Source organism: Danio rerio, chromosome 4 (assembly GCF_052040795.2).
Source record: "Danio rerio strain M-AB ecotype USA chromosome 4, GRCz13ab, whole genome shotgun sequence".
Taxonomy (NCBI): domain Eukaryota; kingdom Metazoa; phylum Chordata; class Actinopteri; order Cypriniformes; family Danionidae; genus Danio; species Danio rerio.
In genome coordinates, this window is record NC_141024.2 from 40,259,858 (window position 1) to 40,276,609 (window position 16,752).

At 42.2% G+C, this 16,752-nt stretch overlaps 7 non-coding genes and 1 pseudogene across 8 annotated transcripts in view; all 8 read left to right on the forward strand.

Moving 5' to 3' along the window:
* The window catches only part of LOC148680587 (uncharacterized), a 232,162-nt pseudogene that overhangs the window by 114,338 nt on the left and 101,072 nt on the right, over window positions 1-16,752 (forward strand). The window lies entirely within an intron of this gene.
* Window positions 365-471, forward strand: LOC141384290 (U6 spliceosomal RNA). Its single transcript, XR_015484687.1, has one exon. It is a non-coding gene; the product is annotated as a U6 spliceosomal RNA (small nuclear RNA).
* Window positions 892-998, forward strand: LOC141382045 (U6 spliceosomal RNA). Its single transcript, XR_015485003.2, has one exon. It is a non-coding gene; the product is annotated as a U6 spliceosomal RNA (small nuclear RNA).
* Window positions 1,622-1,728, forward strand: LOC137494869 (U6 spliceosomal RNA). The gene has a single exon (XR_015484859.2). It is a non-coding gene; the product is annotated as a U6 spliceosomal RNA (small nuclear RNA).
* On the forward strand, window positions 2,142-2,248 carry LOC137495051 (U6 spliceosomal RNA). The gene has a single exon (XR_015485138.2). It is a non-coding gene; the product is annotated as a U6 spliceosomal RNA (small nuclear RNA).
* Window positions 2,669-2,775, forward strand: LOC137495005 (U6 spliceosomal RNA). The gene has a single exon (XR_015485099.1). It is a non-coding gene; the product is annotated as a U6 spliceosomal RNA (small nuclear RNA).
* trnar-gcg (transfer RNA arginine (anticodon GCG)) lies at window positions 8,944-9,014 on the forward strand. The gene has a single exon. It is a non-coding gene; the product is annotated as a tRNA-Arg (tRNA).
* On the forward strand, window positions 10,853-10,923 carry trnag-gcc (transfer RNA glycine (anticodon GCC)). Its single transcript has one exon. It is a non-coding gene; the product is annotated as a tRNA-Gly (tRNA).

The following is a 16,752-nucleotide window of genomic DNA, read 5'->3' on the forward strand; positions in this document are numbered from 1 at the left end:
TTTCCAAATGGTGCACGACGATGGGTTTAGCAAATCGTGGGAGGTGCTGCTGGGTCAACTGGAAAGTCTACATGCATGGTGAAAACGAATGTGGGATGCTTTGATCATTTGTTTTGTTGTGCTAATGCACTTCCAAAGCCCTTGCTTTAGTGGGATTGCCATAGGCTATCGTGACACTCTAATTTCCCCCCCGTCCATAAACTTGGTGACCTACTGCATCAATCAGTGTGCCTAGCACTGACAGGGCCAAAGCTCTGTAGTGCACGGCATACAAGTGGGAACATGGCTCTCCGGTGCCCAGCACCCTAGAGGAACATTGCTGGGACTCGAGGCATACATATGCCCTGAGCCTGACCACTGGTCTGTGCTCGCTACGGTGGCACATATACTAAAATTGGATCGATACAGAGAAGATTAGCATGGCCCCTGCGAAAGGATGACACGCAAATCCGTGAAGCGCTCCATATTGCTGTTTTAGTGCGTGGGTAAAAGTACAGAAATGCAAAAAGACAAAAGGCTTTTCACGATTCCAAATGGTGCATGAGGATGGGTTTAGCAAATCGTGGGAGGTGCTGCTGGGTCAACTGGAAAGTCTACATGCATGGTGAAAACGAATGTGGGATGCTTTGATCGTTTGTTTTGTTGTGCTAATGCACTTCCAAAGCCCTTGCTTCAGTGGGACTTTGCCATAGGCTATCCTGACACTCTAATTTCCCCCTGTCCATAAACTTGGTGACCTACTGCATCAATCAGTGTGCCTAGCACTGACAGGGCCAAAGCTCTGTAGTGCACGGCATACAAGTGGGAACATGGCTCTCCGGGTCCCACCACCTTGGAGGAACATTGCTGGGACTCGAGGCGTACATATGCCCTGAGCCTGTCCACTCGTCCGTGCTCGCTACGGTGGCACATATACTAAAATTGGATCGATACAGAGAAGATTAGCATGGCCCCTGCGAAAGGATGACACGCAAATCCGTGAAGCGCTCCATATTGCTGTTTTAGTGCGTGGGTAAAAGTACAGAAATGAAAAAAGACAAAAGGCTTTTCACGATTCCAAATGGTGCATGAGGATGGGTTTAGCAAATCGTGGGAGGTGCTGCTGGGTCAACTGGAAAGTCTACATCAGGGGTGGCCAACCCTGTTCCTGGAGAGCCGCATTCCTGCAGATTTCATTTGCTACCCATATCAAACACACCTGAACCAATTAATTAGGACCTGAACACCACGTGATAATTACAGGCAGGTGTGTTTAATAAGGGTTGCAACTGAAATCTGCAGGAAGGCGGCTCTCCAGGAACAGGGTTGGCCACCCCTGGTCTACATGCATGGTGAAAACGAATGTGGGATGCTTTGATCGTTTGCTTTGTTGTGCAACCAATGCACTTCCAAAGCCCTTGCTTTACTGGGACTTTGCCATAGGCTATCCTGACACTCTAATTTCCCCCTGTCCATAAACTTGGTGACCTACTGCATCAATCAGTGTGCCTAGCACTGACAGGGCCAAAGCTCTGTAGTGCACGGCATACAAGTGGGAACATGGCTCTCCGGGTCCCACCACCTTGGAGGAACATTGCTGGGACTCGAGGCGTACATATGCCCTGAGCCTGTCCACTCGTCCGTGCTCGCTACGGTGGCACATATACTAAAATTGGATCGATACAGAGAAGATTAGCATGGCCCCTGCGAAAGGATGACACGCAAATCCGTGAAGCGCTCCATATTGCTGTTTTAGTGCGTGGGTAAAAGTACAGAAATGAAAAAAGACAAAAGGCTTTTCACGATTCCAAATGGTGCATGAGGATGGGTTTAGCAAATCGTGGGAGGTGCTGCTGGGTCAACTGGAAAGTCTACATGCATGGTGAAAACGAATGTGGGATGCTTTGATCGTTTGCTTTGTTGTGCAACCAATGCACTTCCAAAGCCCTTGCTTTACTGGGACTTTGCCATAGGCTATCCTGACACTCTAATTTCCCCCTGTCCATAAACTTGGTGACCTACTGCATCAATCAGTGTGCCTAGCACTGACAGGGCCAAAGCTCTGTAGTGCACGGCATACAAGTGGGAACATGGCTCTCCAGGTCCCACCACCTTGGAGGAACATTGCTGGGACTCGAGGCGTACATATGCCCTGAGCCTGAGTGCTCACTGCGGTGGCACATATACTAAAATTGGATTGATACAGAGAAGATTAGCATGGTCCCTGCGAAAGGATGACACGCAAATCCGTGAAGCGATCCATATTGCTGTTTTAGTGCGTGGGTAAAAGTACAGAAATGAAAAAAGACAAAAGGCTTTTCACGATTCCAAATGGTGCATGAGGATGGGTTTAGCAAATCGTGGGAGGTGCTGCTGGGTCAACTGGAAAGTCTACATGCATGGTGAAAACGAATGTGGGATGCTTTGATCGTTTGTTTTGTTGTGCTAATGCACTTCCAAAGCCCTTGCTTTAGTGGGACTTTGCCATAGGCTATCCTGACACTCTAATTTCCCCCTGTCCATAAACTTGGTGACCTACTGCATCAATCAGTGTGCCTAGCACTGACAGGGCCAAAGCTCTGTAGTGCACGGCATACAAGTGGGAACATGGCTCTCCGGTTCCCACCACCCTGGAGGAACATTGCTGGGACTCGAGGCGTACATATGCCCTGAGCCTGCCCGCTGATCTGTGCTCGCTACGGTGGCACATATACTAAAATTGGATCGATACAGAGACGATTAGCATGGCCCCTGCGAAAGGATGACACGCAAATCCGTGAAGCACTCCATTTTGCTTTTTCAGTGCGTGGGTAAAAGTACAGAAATGAAAAAAGACAAAAGGCTTTTCACGATTCCAAATGGTGCATGAGGATGGATTTAGCAAATCGTGGGAGGTGCTGCTGGGTCAACTGGAAAGTCTACATGCATGGTGAAAACGAATGTGGGATGCTCTGATCGTTTGTTTTGTTGTGCTAATGCACTTCCAAAGCCCTTGCTTTAGTTGGACTTTGCCATAGGCTATCCTGACACTCTAATTTCCCCCCGTCCATAAACTTGGTGACCTACTGCATCAATCAGTGTGCCTAGCACTGACAGGGCCAAAGCTCTGTAAAGCACGGGATACAAGTGGGAACATGGCTCTAGGATAGAAAGGAGAAAAGACAAAAGGTTTTTTACGATTCCAAATGGTGCATGAGCAGGGTTTTAGCTGTTGGGATAGTTTACAGTTTAACCCAAAGAATGACCAGTCTGATAGATGAAGAAGAGCTAGAGTCAGAGATTCAAATAAATAAATAAATCAAGTTTACCTAAGATAGTTTGCAGTTTCATCATCAGAAGCCAGCTTCAACACTCGCAATAAGTTCCTAGGCTGCTCTGCTTACAATCACCAATCAATAACAATTATACTCTGACATAATGTCATTTCCAACTGAACACTGTGATTATCAGTTGTCATGGAACAGGCAGATAGCAGCTCATAGCTGATATCTAATGAGAGAGAAAGAGAGTTTTGAGCAATCCAGAACTGTTAATGTATGTTTACTCAATTTAAACATACATTAAACATAACATTAACTTCAATAACATAATTTTATTGTAATCTTTTACTCAAGCCCGTCCTAAAACATATAAAACAGAGTTGACATGCTTTTTCAAAGTAATGCTGTTACAGTCAACAACAGTTTTAGATCTTTCAGGGGTTAACTGCATCCATCAAAGTATTATTTCAACCCCCATTTATGTTACTTATATATTACTAAAAATATTTAAATCCAACCATAAAGCTGCTTGTTTGCACAGACTTACATGGCACATTTTTTATACAGACATGTCTCTGTTACTTTTACAGCCAAAAGTCAAAAGTCATGGTGAGGGCTAAATCAAGATAGCAGTGCACTCACACAGAATCTTATCTTCTAAGACAAAACATACGCTATTCTTTACTCCCATAATGTTACTGTCAGTTTCTGTGCTTAGTTTTTGGCTACTAGACACTCAATATTTAGATTTTAGCTTTTCATTGACAATTAATTGCCAAAGGCATTTTTTATCTTAAAATCGGTTCTAAAATCATTTTAAACCTAAGAGCTTAGCTGAGCCATTTACTGCATTCTGCTCTCATCTGTTTCTTTTTATATCAGAGTTTAACACCAAAAGCAACAAGAAATTGAGAATGAAATCTTACTAACAGCGCTTAGCTTTTGCTTGATTAATCTGCAAACCATCCCAAGATGTGGATACTGTCCAGATCGGTCCAATCCAGTTAGGGTCATATTTTTTTCGGGATTGCTCCTGGTGCATCATTGATCAATCAACCTCGCCCTAATATTTCTAGGTTTCTTGTCTGACTTTTGTGGCCACTACTATCTAATGGATACCGATTAAGATGTTATTTAAGAATTTATTTATTTATTTAACTATTTCTTTCTCTAATAATCTGACCTACTCTATTCTTAGGATTCGGGCCCTTTTGTCTGTGAAACAGCAAGATAGCAGTGGTGGAACTAATTACAATCTCGGGTTAATTTAGTCCACTACTAAATAAAAACCAGTCCAAGTTTTATCCCCGAGAATGTCCTAAAAGCCTCTTACACACCCGTCACTGAGTACTTAACTCTGGGTGGAGGAGGTACACCCCTCAACTACTGTTATACTTATTACTATCGTTATAGGTGTACCGCAAAATGCACCAGCTCACAAGGGGATTCCACACAAAGCTACCACAAAATTTTGCCTTTCATTCACGTCTGAATGAGAACCCAACAGCTTTCCGTTACTACCCACTACTCCACAGACCATCCCTAGTCTATAATATTTTAAATCTTTCTACATTTCTTTTTGTTGATTGATCAATGGTGTCACCAGTAAACAAGTGCCACGCGTCCATCAAAACTGTAGGGATAGTATACAGTTTAACCCAAAGAATGACCAGTCAGGTATATAAAAAAGAGCCAGAGTCAGAGATTTAAATAAATAAATCAAGTTTACAGAAGATAGTTTGCAGTTTCATCAGCTGAAACCAGCTTCAACTCTCGCAATGAGTTCCTAGGCCGCTCTGCTTACAATCACCAATCAATAACAATTATACTCTCACATAACGTCATTAACTGCGTCATACATATAGGTGTTATAGCCTGATTGGTTAAAACACAGATAGACTAGGTGAATTTCCCTGTGGGGTTTGTGCGTATATTCTGAACAATATCTTAAAGGTGCAGTAGGTGATCTGCCAAAATGCTAACCGCTTAGCATATTATCTTTGGACGGCGGCGAGGGACTGTGATTTAAAGCCACACCCCCTGAAATCGCGAACGCGCGCACCGCGTCACAACAGCAGACAGACAACCCCACTAGTTCATGTCATTTGCCAGTTAGTTAGTGCCAGCGCCATGCAGGAATTACATTTATTACTTAACCACACTTACATGCTATTTCAGAGTGAATATTCAGTGTAGCGATAAACAGTATAGGAAGGCTATCATTGTTCAAAAATGACCAAAGTTAATATAAAAGCACACACGCTAATGGCGTATCTGCGTGAACAGATGCGCAGAAGTCCGAATCTACATTTGCTGACAGACAGCCTGACCTGCTTATCGGAATTATGGGAGATTATAGTCCGACTCTATTTAATTGGATGAACATTTTTTTAGGTTTATGCTTTACCCAGGATAAAAAAATACATATAAACACATTTAGATAATTTACTATAATCATTACTATTGGACTATGAAGAGACTTTCAACCAGAACAAAAATTGTTTCTGAAGATAATCACCTGCTGCACCTTTATGCATAAATGTCAGACATCCCTTAGACTGATTGAAGCTGACTCCAGACCTGTGAAACGGATCAACAATCAAATAGAACACACACACACACCTAAAGTATAATCTGTTTCTTATTCAAGGCTGAGTGTACTCTCAGCCATCTTTATCAAAACTGGTTAAAAATTTGTATAATCTACATTCAGGCAGTTATAATCTTACTATACAAAGTCTATCTTGAATAAAAAGTAGAATCACTTTAAAATAATTAACCGTAAAAACAGCAAAATCACTTTAGACATTTTAGATAGTATTAACTCATAGAAATAACAATAGAGACATTTGATTCCAGTCCTCAGCCCTCAGTTCCACTTAAGGTCTCTGTGACCTCTGACCTAGTTTGGTGGCTTCTGAAAAAAGTTATAAAGAGACAGGCAAATGCACTGAACATTCTTATATTAAGCAATGTTTTAACTTATTCATTAATTAAAATCATTTCACAGTAAATACTCATTCAAATGATCATATAATTATATTTAATAAAAAAAAATCATAAGTAACAAGATGATGAAAAAAGGATAAACGTTGGTCCATGATGAGACAGATTGGAAAGCAGAAATCCGAATCCTTCAGCAGGAGAACATGTGTTTCAGGATTGGAGGCTCAGTGGTAGAATTCTCCCCTGCCAGGCGGGAAACCCAGGTCCGATTCCCGGCCAATGCAGTTGCTCGTTTGTGTTGCTACTCTTCCAGCTGCAAGTAACAGCCTTGTGGCAGCCACACAACACAAAGGCAAGAAACAACATTGGTCAGTATTGGTGGTTCAGTGGTAGAATTCTCGCCTGCCATGCAGGAGACCCGGGTCTGATTCCCGACCAATGCAATTCTTGTTTTGTGTTGCTACTGTTCCAGCTGGAAGGCTAACAGCCTTGCAGCTATCACACCCCACTAGGGCAGTAGCATAACCATATCAACATTGGTGGTTTTGGTAGAAATCTTGCCTGCCATGTGGGAGACCTGGGTTCGATTCCCTGCTAATGCAATTGCTGTTTTGTGTGGCTCCTCTTCCAGCTCTGGTTGAAGGCCTTTAAGCACTCACACAACACAAAGGCAAGGAAGAACATGGGTCAGCATTAGTGGTTCAGTGGTAGAATTCTTGCCTGCCTTGCGGGCGACCCGAGGCCGATTTCTGTCCAATGCAATTCCTCTCTTGTGTTGCTACTCTTCCAGCTCTTGGTAACAGCCTTGCAGCAATCACACCCCGTTAGGGCAGCACCATAAGCATATCAGCATTGGTGGTTCAGTGGTAGAATTCTCACCTGCCATGCCGGAGACCCGTGTCTGATTCCCAGCCAATGCAATTCCTTTTTTGTGTTGCTACTCTTCCAGCTCTGGGTAACAGCCTTGCAGCAATTACACCCCACTAGGGCTGCAGTAAAAGCTTATCAGCATTGGTGGTTCAGTGGTAGAATTCTCGCCTGCCACATGGTAAACCTAGAATCGATTCTCGGCTAATACAAGTGCGATTTTGTGTGGCTCCTTTTTCAGCACTGGTTGACTGCCTTTTAGCACTTACACAACACAAAGCCAAAAAACAACATCGGTCAGCATAGGTGGTTCAGTGGTAGAATTCTCGCCTGCGACGAGGGAGACCCGGGTCCGATTCCCGGCCAATGCAATTCCTGTTTTGTGTTGCTGCTCTTCCAGCTCTGGGTAACAGCCTTGCAGCAATCACACCCCACTAGGGCTGCAGTACAAGCATATCAGCATTGGTGGTTCAGTGGTAGATTTCTCGCCTCCCTTGTGAAAGACCCTGGTCAGATTCCCGTCCATTACAGTTCCTATTTTGTGTTGCTACTCTTCCAGCTCTGGGTAACAGCCTTGCAGCAATCACAACCCACTAGGGCTGCAATATAAGCATATCAGCATTGCTGGTTCAGTGGTAGAAATCTCGCCTGCCACGCGGGAGACCTTGAGTCGATTCCTGGCTAATACAAATGCATTTTTGTGTGGCTCCTTTTTCAGCTCTGGTTGACGGCCTTTTAGCACTCACACAACATAAAGGCAAAGAAACAACATGGGTCAGCATTGGTCGTTCAGTGGTAGAATTCTTGCCTGCCACGCGGGAGACCCAGGTCCGTTTCCCGGCCAATGCACCTTCTGATTTTGGTTGCTACTCTTCCAGCACTGGGTAACAGCCTTGCAGCAATCACAACCCACTAGGGCTGCAGTAAAACCATATCAGCATTGGTGGATTAGTTGTAGAATTCTCACCTGCCACGCGGTAGACCTTGAGTCGCTTCCTGGCTAATACAAATGCAGTTTTGTGTGGCTCCTTTTTCAGCTCTGGTTGACGGCCTTTTAGCACTCACACAACACAAAGGCAAGGAAGAACATGGGTCAGCATTGGTGGTTCAGTGGTAGAATTCTCGCCCGCCACGCGGGAGACCCGGGTCCGAATCCCGGCCAATGCAATTCCTGTTTTGTGTTGCTACTCTTCCATCTCTGGGTAACAGCCTTGCAGCAATCACAACCCACTACGGCTGCAGTATAAGCATATCAGCATTGCTGGTTCAGTGGTAGAAATCTCGCCTGCCACGTGGGAGACCTTGAGTCGATTCCTGGCTAATAACAATGCAGTTTTGTGTGGCTACTTTTTCAGCTCTGGTTGACGGCCTTTTAGCACTCACACAACACAAAGGCAAGGAAGAACATGGGTCAGCATTGGTGGTTCAGTGGTGGAAACCTTGCCTGCCACGCGCGAGACCCGGGTCCAATTCCCAGCCAATGCATTTCCTGTTTTGTGTTGCTACTCTTCCAGCTCTGGGTAACACCCTTGCAGCAGTCACACCCCACTAGGGCTGTAGCATAAGCATATCAGCATTGGTGGTTCAGTGGTAGAATTCTCGCCTGCCACGCGGGAGACCTGCGTCCGATTACTGGTCAATGCAATTCTTGTTTTGTGTTGCTACTCTTCTAGCTCTGAGTATCAGCCTTGCAGCAATCACACCCCACTAGGGCTGCAGTAAAAGCTTATCAGCATTGGTGGTTCAGTGGTAGATTTCTTGCCTGCCACACAGAAGACCCTGGTCCGATTCCCATCCATTACAATTCCTGTTTTGTGTAGCTACTCTTCCAGCTCTGGGTAACAGCCTTGCATCAATCGCACCCCACTAGGGCTGCAGAATAAGCATTTCAGCATTGGTGGTTCAGTGGTAGAATTCTCGCCTGCGAAGAGGGAGACCCGGGTCCGATTCCCAGCCAATGCAGTTCGTGTTTTGTATTACTACTCTTCCAGCTCTGGGTAACAGCCTTGCAGCAATCACACCCCACTAGGGGCGCAATAAAGCATATCAGTATTGGTGGTTCAGTGGTAGAATTCTCGCCTGCTACACGGGAGACCTTGAGTCGATTCCCGACTAATACAAGCGTGGTTTTGTGTGGCTCCTGTTTCAGCTCTGGTTGACGTCTTTTTAGCCCTCACACAACACAAAGGCAGGGAAGAACATGGGTCAGCATTGGTGGCTCAGTGGTAGAGTTCTCGCCTGCCACGCGGGAGACCCGAGTCCAATTCCCGGCCAATGAAAATCTTGTTTTGTGTTGCTACTCTTCCAGCTCTGGATATCAGCCTTGCAGCAATCACACCCCACTAGGGCTCTAGTAAAACCATATCAGCATTGGTGGTTCAGTGGTAAAATTCTCACCTGCCACGCGGTGGGCCTAGAGTCGATTCCTGGCTAATACAAGTGCGTTCTTTTGTGGCTCCTTTTTCAGCTCTGTTTGACGGCCTTTTAGCACTCACACACTACAAAGGCAAAAAACTATATCGGTAGGCATTGATGGCTCAGTGGCAGAATCCTCGCCTGCCACAGAGTAGACCAAGAGTCAATTCACAGCTAATACAAGTGTGGTTTTGTGTGGCTCCTTTTTCAGCTCTGGTTGACAGCCTTTAAGTACTCACACAACACAAAGCCAAAAAAACAACTTCGGTCAGCATAGGTGGTTCAGTGGTAGAATTCTCACCTGCCGCGTGGGACACCTGGGTTTTATTCCCGGCCAATGCAATTCCTGTTTTGTGTAGCTACTCTTCCAGCTCTGGTTGACAGCCTTTTAGCACTCACACAACAAAAAGGCAAAACACAACATCGGTTAGCATTGGTGGTTCAGTGGAAGAATTCTTGCCTGCCACGCGGGAGACCCGGGTCCGATTCCTGGCCAATGCATTTCCTGTTTTGTGTTGCTACTCTTCCAGCTCTGGGTAACAGCCTTGCAGCAATCACACCCCAATAGGGATCCAGTATAAGCATATCAGCATTGGTGGTTCAGTGGTAGAATTCTCATCTGCCATGCGGGAGACCCAGGTCCGATTCCCGGACAATGCGAGTGTGGTTTTGTGTTGCTACTCTTCCAGCTCTGGAAAAACAGCCTTGCATCAATTACACCCCACTAGGGCTGCAGAATAACCATATCAGCGTTGGCGGTTCAGTGGTAGATTTCTCGCCTGCCACGCGGAAGACCCTGGTCCAATTCCCGTCCGTTCCAATTCCTGTTTTGTGTTGTTACTCTTCCAGCTCTGGGTAACAGCCTTCCAGCAATCACAACCCACTAGAGCTGCAGAATAAGCATATCAGCATTGGTGGTTCAGTGGTAGAATGCTCGCCTGCCACATAGGAGACATAGAGTCGATTCCCGGCTAAAACATGTGCATTTTTGAGTGGCTCCTGTTTCAGCTCTGGTTGATGGCCTTTTAGCACTCACACAACATAAAGGCAAGAAACAACATAGATCAGCGTTGGTCGTTTAGTGGTAGAATTCTTGCCTGCCACGCGGGAGACCCAGGTCTGTTTCCCGGCCAATGCAATTCCTGTTTTGTGTTGCTACTCTTCCAGCTCTGGGTAACAGCCTTGCATCAATCACACCACACTAGGGCTGTAGTATAAGCAAGTCAGCTTTGTTGGTTCAGTGGTAGATTGCTTGCCTGCCACTCAGAAGACCATGGTCCGATTCCCATCCATTACAATTCCTGTTTTGTGTAGCTACTCTTCCAGCTCTGGGTAACAGCCTTGCAGTAATCACACCCTACTAGGGCTGCAGTGTAAGCATATCAGCATTGGTGGTTCAGTGGTAGAATTCTCGCCTGCCACGCGGGAGACCCGGGTCCGATTCCCGGCCAATGCTTTTGTGTTGCTACTCTTCCATTTCTGGGTAACAGCCTTGCAGCAATCACAACCCACTAGGGCTGGAGTATAAGCATATCATCATTGCTGGTTCAGTGGTAGAAATCTCGCCTGCAACGCGGGAGACCTTGAGTCGATTCCTGGCTAATACAAATGCAGTTTTGTGTGGCTCCTTTTTCAGCTCTGGTTGACGGCCCTTTAGCACTCACACAATACAAAGGCAAGGAACAACATAGGTCAGCATTGGTGGTTCAGTGGTAGGAACCTTGTCTGCTACACGCGAGACCCGGGTCCAATTCCCACCCAATGCTTTTCCTGTTTTGTGTTGCTACTCTTCCAGCTCTGGGTAACAGCCTTGCAGCAATCACACCCCACTAGGGCTGTAGCATAAGCTTATCAGCATTGGTGGTTCAGTGGTAGAATTCTTGCCTGCCACGCGGGAGACCCGGGTCCGATTCCCGGTCAATGCAATTCCTGTTTTGTGTTGCTACTCTTCCAGCTCTGGGTATCAGCCTTGCAGCAATCACACCCCACTAGGGCTGCAGCTTAAACATATCAGCATTGGTTGTTCAGTGGTAGATTTCTCACCCTGCCACGCGGAAGACCGTAGTCCGATTCTCGTCCATTACAAATCCTGTTTTGTGTTGCTACTCTTCCAGCTCTGGGTAACAGCGTTGCAGCAATCACACCCCACTGGGGCTGCAGTATAAGCATATCAGCATTGGTGGTCCAGTGGTAGAGTTCTTGCCTCCCACGTGGGAGACCTGGGCCCGGTTCCCAGCCAATGCAATTCCTGTTTTGTGTAGCTGCTCTTCCAGCTCTGGGTATCAGCCTTGCAGCAATCACACCCCACTAGGACAGCAGTATGAGCATATCAGCATTGGTGGTTCAGTGGTAGAATTCTTGCCTGCCACGTGGGAGACCTGGGTCCCATTCCTGGCCAATGCAATTCCTGTTGCTACAATTCCTGTTTTATGTTGCTACTCTTCCAGCTTATCAAGCAAGTTTTTACACAGCGGATGCCCTTTCAGCCGCAATCCATGTCTGGAACGAACACACACACACACACACACACACACACACACACACACACACACACACACACACACACACACACACACACACACACACACACACACACACACACACACACACACACACACACACACACACACACACACACACACACACACACACACACACACACACACACACACACACACACACACACACACACACACACACACACACAAGCCTATCCAATTCACCTGTACCACAGGTCTTTGGACTGTGGTGGAAACTGGAGCACCCTAAGGAAACCCACGTGAATGCAGGGAGAACATGCAAACTCCACACAGCAACACCAACTGAACCGAGGCTTGAACCAGCGACCTTCTTGCTGTGAGGCGACAGCACTACCTACTGCGCCACTGCTTCGCCCAGCATAAAAATGTATATACATAAATCACAATTTAAATGGACAAATAAATAGATATGTTTAAATTGTGTTTTTAACCCCCTGTGGTCGAAGACAGCGTATACGCGTTCTGACAAGTTTTTACCTCATTGAGCTGAAATGAACCTAAATTTCACTTTCAGTTTTGATCGTACAGATAAGATCAATACATCAATCGAATCTGTTAGGTGTCTACTTTTAAATGTGTACACTCACAACAAAAACAAATGTGTGTGCTTTTGCAAATCAAGGATAATAAACAGTGTAGGCATTCTGTCTTTTCTCTCTCCGTGAACTGTTTTTAGAAACGTGTCAGCAAAATGCGCTGAAACTCCGCGAAAACAATACACCCAGACACGAGACACATATCTTTATAAAGCTTGAAGTGTCTACTTTTAAACGCAGCTATGCATGTTGAAAACAAATATTGTTTGATAAAGTAATCAGTATGAAAGCAACGCTATGTCTAGCTTCTCAGTCTGAGCTCATTAGAGTTATTGCGACCAGGCCCACGAAGCTTTGACATTACAAACAGCCTGCATGAGGAGCGCGCAACAGTAGACTGTGTCAGGAAAAACACGTCATTAAAATGAACTGAATCTCAGCAAATACTCGACAAAGAAACATGTGAAATGTTTCTAAAGAAAGCTTGATATGTCTACTTTTGCATTAACCAATATAAGTCGAAAACAAATAATCTTTCAAGTAATTCGTATAAAAGTAAGGGCAGGTACTGATTCTCCTGTCGCCTCATTACAGCGAACGTGATCCCGCCCGCAGTGAAGGCGCATTTCATATGGAAATGAACTGAGGTAAGCCAGCCAGGTGATAATGTAAACGCTCCCCGAGACATGGCATCAAACGACAAGCTTTATTATAGTTACTTATTTTGTTTGAACGATGGCATGCTACACGGGTGAAGAAGCACAATATAAAAATAATATAAAAATAAACACAATATAAAAATAAAAATATATAAATAAACTTATTTTTTCTCAGATTCTTTCTTGAAACTCTTAGTCACATACCTGTCTGATGGCTCATTATGCAGGTCTTTGTCTTCTCTGGTGTTACTCACTGCATAGTAATGATATTTCACGCCTTCTCGCATAAACTATTTTCACACAGAAAGTGACTTAGAAATTTTAATTCATAGTATTGTTTTCTGTGAGTAAGTGAACAAGATGATTCTCACATCATTTTGAAGCAAAAACACTAGACTACCAGATCCAGTTCTCAAAAGTCTTGTGCACAAATGTTCTCTGTGTGTTTCACGGCCTTGTTTCAGGGATTTCAAAATTTTAGTTTTTCACTAACCACGCATAAACGTTTCTTTCTCAAAAACACAAACACATACAAACATGCTGCTTAGGTATTATTGTAAACCAACTTGTGCTGTTTACAGTGTTATCACACATTAGCCATTAAAAAGTTTTTAAGATACTGAAAACAACACAAATGTCAGTGCATGTCAAAACTTCTCCAGAGCCTCAAAACACCCTCAGACCCCAGATGGTTAAAAGTCATTTAATTAGGCAATAAAACAATGCATTACAAAAACATTTTAAATGTATAAATAAATAGACACTTTTATTACTGTATTTTTATTTATTTCATGTTTTAAAGGCTGATTAATCAAACAGTAAAAATTGTATTAATAAATCACAAAACACATTTTAAACAGCTTTTTAAATAAGCATTTGGCAAATGCTTTTCTCCCTATTTGCCGCTTGGTTTTCTTTTTCTTTTGCCACATGCTTTTCTCAAATTAAAAATAAATCAGGTTAAAAATGACTCTGCTGTAATGAGCTATTGTTTTCCTCTGTTAGAAAAAAAAGACAGTTAACAGTTTTATCTAGATTAAATGACCTTGGTGATAAAGATTTTCTTGGAGATATAGAACAAAATGAACTTCGTATTTTGCCATCAGAGTTAGATTACTATTATACAGAAAAAGCTAAAGGATCTTTACAATTTAGAGTGAAATGGAGGAGGGGGAGAAAAATTCTTCATATATATTTTTTTTAATTTAGTAAAGCATAGGCAAGCTTCAAAAACTATTAATAAACTTAGCATAAATAACAATGTAAGTGAAGAGAAAACTTTGATTGATGATCACATCTATTCATATTATTATATGAATCAAAATTTAATGAGAGTGATTGTGACTTTTTTATTTTCCTTTTCAAAAGATAAAGATCCTATTAGATGACAGCTTCCGTGAAATGATGGAATCTGACATTGTTATCTCTTAACTTGATGTTTCTATTTTTTAAAATGTCCAATGGAAAATCCCCAGGTATAGACAAAATTACAGTTGAGTTTTATAAACATTTTCGGCCAGAGATGAAATTTTTAGTTTTTGAAGCACTTAAGGAATGTAAAGAGAAAGAGAACTATCAACTTCTATGAAGCAGGGATTAATCATTTAGTTCCAAAGCCAAGCAAAGACCAATTATTTTTAGACAATTAGAGACCCATAACTCTTTTGTCCAAGGATTTTAAATTGCTCTCTCATGTATTTACCAATAGACTCAAAAAAGGTTTAGGCGAGATAATTAATGAAACACAATCAGCTTTCATTAAAGGGAGAAGTATTCACAATCATATCAGACTGATACTTGATATGCTCAATTATAGGTATTTAATTCCTCAGACAAGTTTATTTCTATTTCTAGACTTTTTCAAGTCATTTGATACCCTTGAGCATCCTTTTTTGTCTTTAGAAAATCTTTAGAAACTTTTGGGTTTGGTCCGAGCTTTTGTAGGGTAATTTCCATGTTCTATACTGATATATTCAGTAGTACATCTCTGAATTCAGGATCATCTCCTAGAGTTTACATCAAAAGAGGAATCCATCAAGGATGTCCCATCTCACCTTTTCTTTTTAATATAGCTGTTGAACTTATGTCATTATATTTTAAAAATTCAGAGTACACTTTAGGTATTGATATACCTGGTAGGACTTTTAGTTTAAGTCAGTTTGCTGATGACACTCTATTAATTCTTAAAAAAGGGAGGTGCTCCCTTTAGCTCTTGTCAAAATTTCTGTTTCCTAAAGCTTCTGAATTTACCTTAAACCTAAGAAAATGTGGAATATTAACTATTCAGAATTGTACTTTAAGAGAGTTAGAGGGTATTCTGGTAAAAGAGGAAGTTAAATACTTGGGAGTTACCGATTTCAATAATTCTGTTTATAGAGAATGTGCAAATTTTAATATTAAAATTTAAGGGATGGAAAAATCCCTAAATCGTTGGCTAGCTAGAGACCTTTCCATATTGGGTTCAATTCTTTTGACTGGGATTATCTAAAATTATATATTTAACTTATCCTTTATATACTCCTCCCAAAATAGTTAAATCTATTAATTCAATATTATTTAAATTTATTTGGAAAAATAAATCACATTATTTACGTAAGAATCATATGATCAAAGAGTATGAATATGGAGGTTTGAAAGCAATCGATTTTGAATGTCTTCTTGGCACTTTTAGAGTTAAATGATTGAAAGAGTGTTTAGCTAAGCCTTATTCAATATGGTATCATATCCAAAATAATTTGTTTTAAAAAATGGTGGCCTTGAATTTGTATTAAGATATGATTATGATTGTTCAAAACTTCCTTTGACGCTGTCTAATTTTCATTAGCAAGAACTACTTTTTTGGAAAATTATATTTACCCATAATTTTCCCCTCATAAATCCACTCTTTGAAATAAAAGGGCTGTTACTATTAACAGAAAATCATTGTTTAAAAGTGACTGGTACAATAAAGGCATTTTATTTATTAATGATTTGTTAGATAAAAATAGACTGCTAATATCTCATAACAGATTATTAAATAAATATAGAGTTAAAATCACAGATAAAGGTTATACTGAAATTTGTGAGGCTATACCTATTGCTTTGTTTAGGTTAATTTAAAGTAATTATTTTGATCCCCTTGTACACTTGTAACTTTTCTTCCGTCTTTAAAAATATCAATGTTGATATTTTTGATAGTAAATATAACAACAAGCTTATTTACAACACGCCTTATAATGGGTGATTTTAAGTGTTATCATCAAGGAGTTGTTAAACCCTTAGTAGAGGACTAAGCTTTTACCTTTTCTCTTAAATATCCTGTAGCACCTAAGGTTAAGGAAACTCATTACATAATTTTATTCAGGATATATCATGTGAACGAGTTTATTCAAAAAAGATTTAACTTTGATGTTGACAAGTGTAGCTTCTGCTCCAGAAACACTCGATCACTTATGTTTTTCTTGTGAATTAACTTTTAAATTCTGGTTTGACATCCATAATTGGCTTTCATTAAAGAGAATTTAAGTCCCCCCTATTGTTCTAGAAGATATTTTATTTTACAAAGCTGATT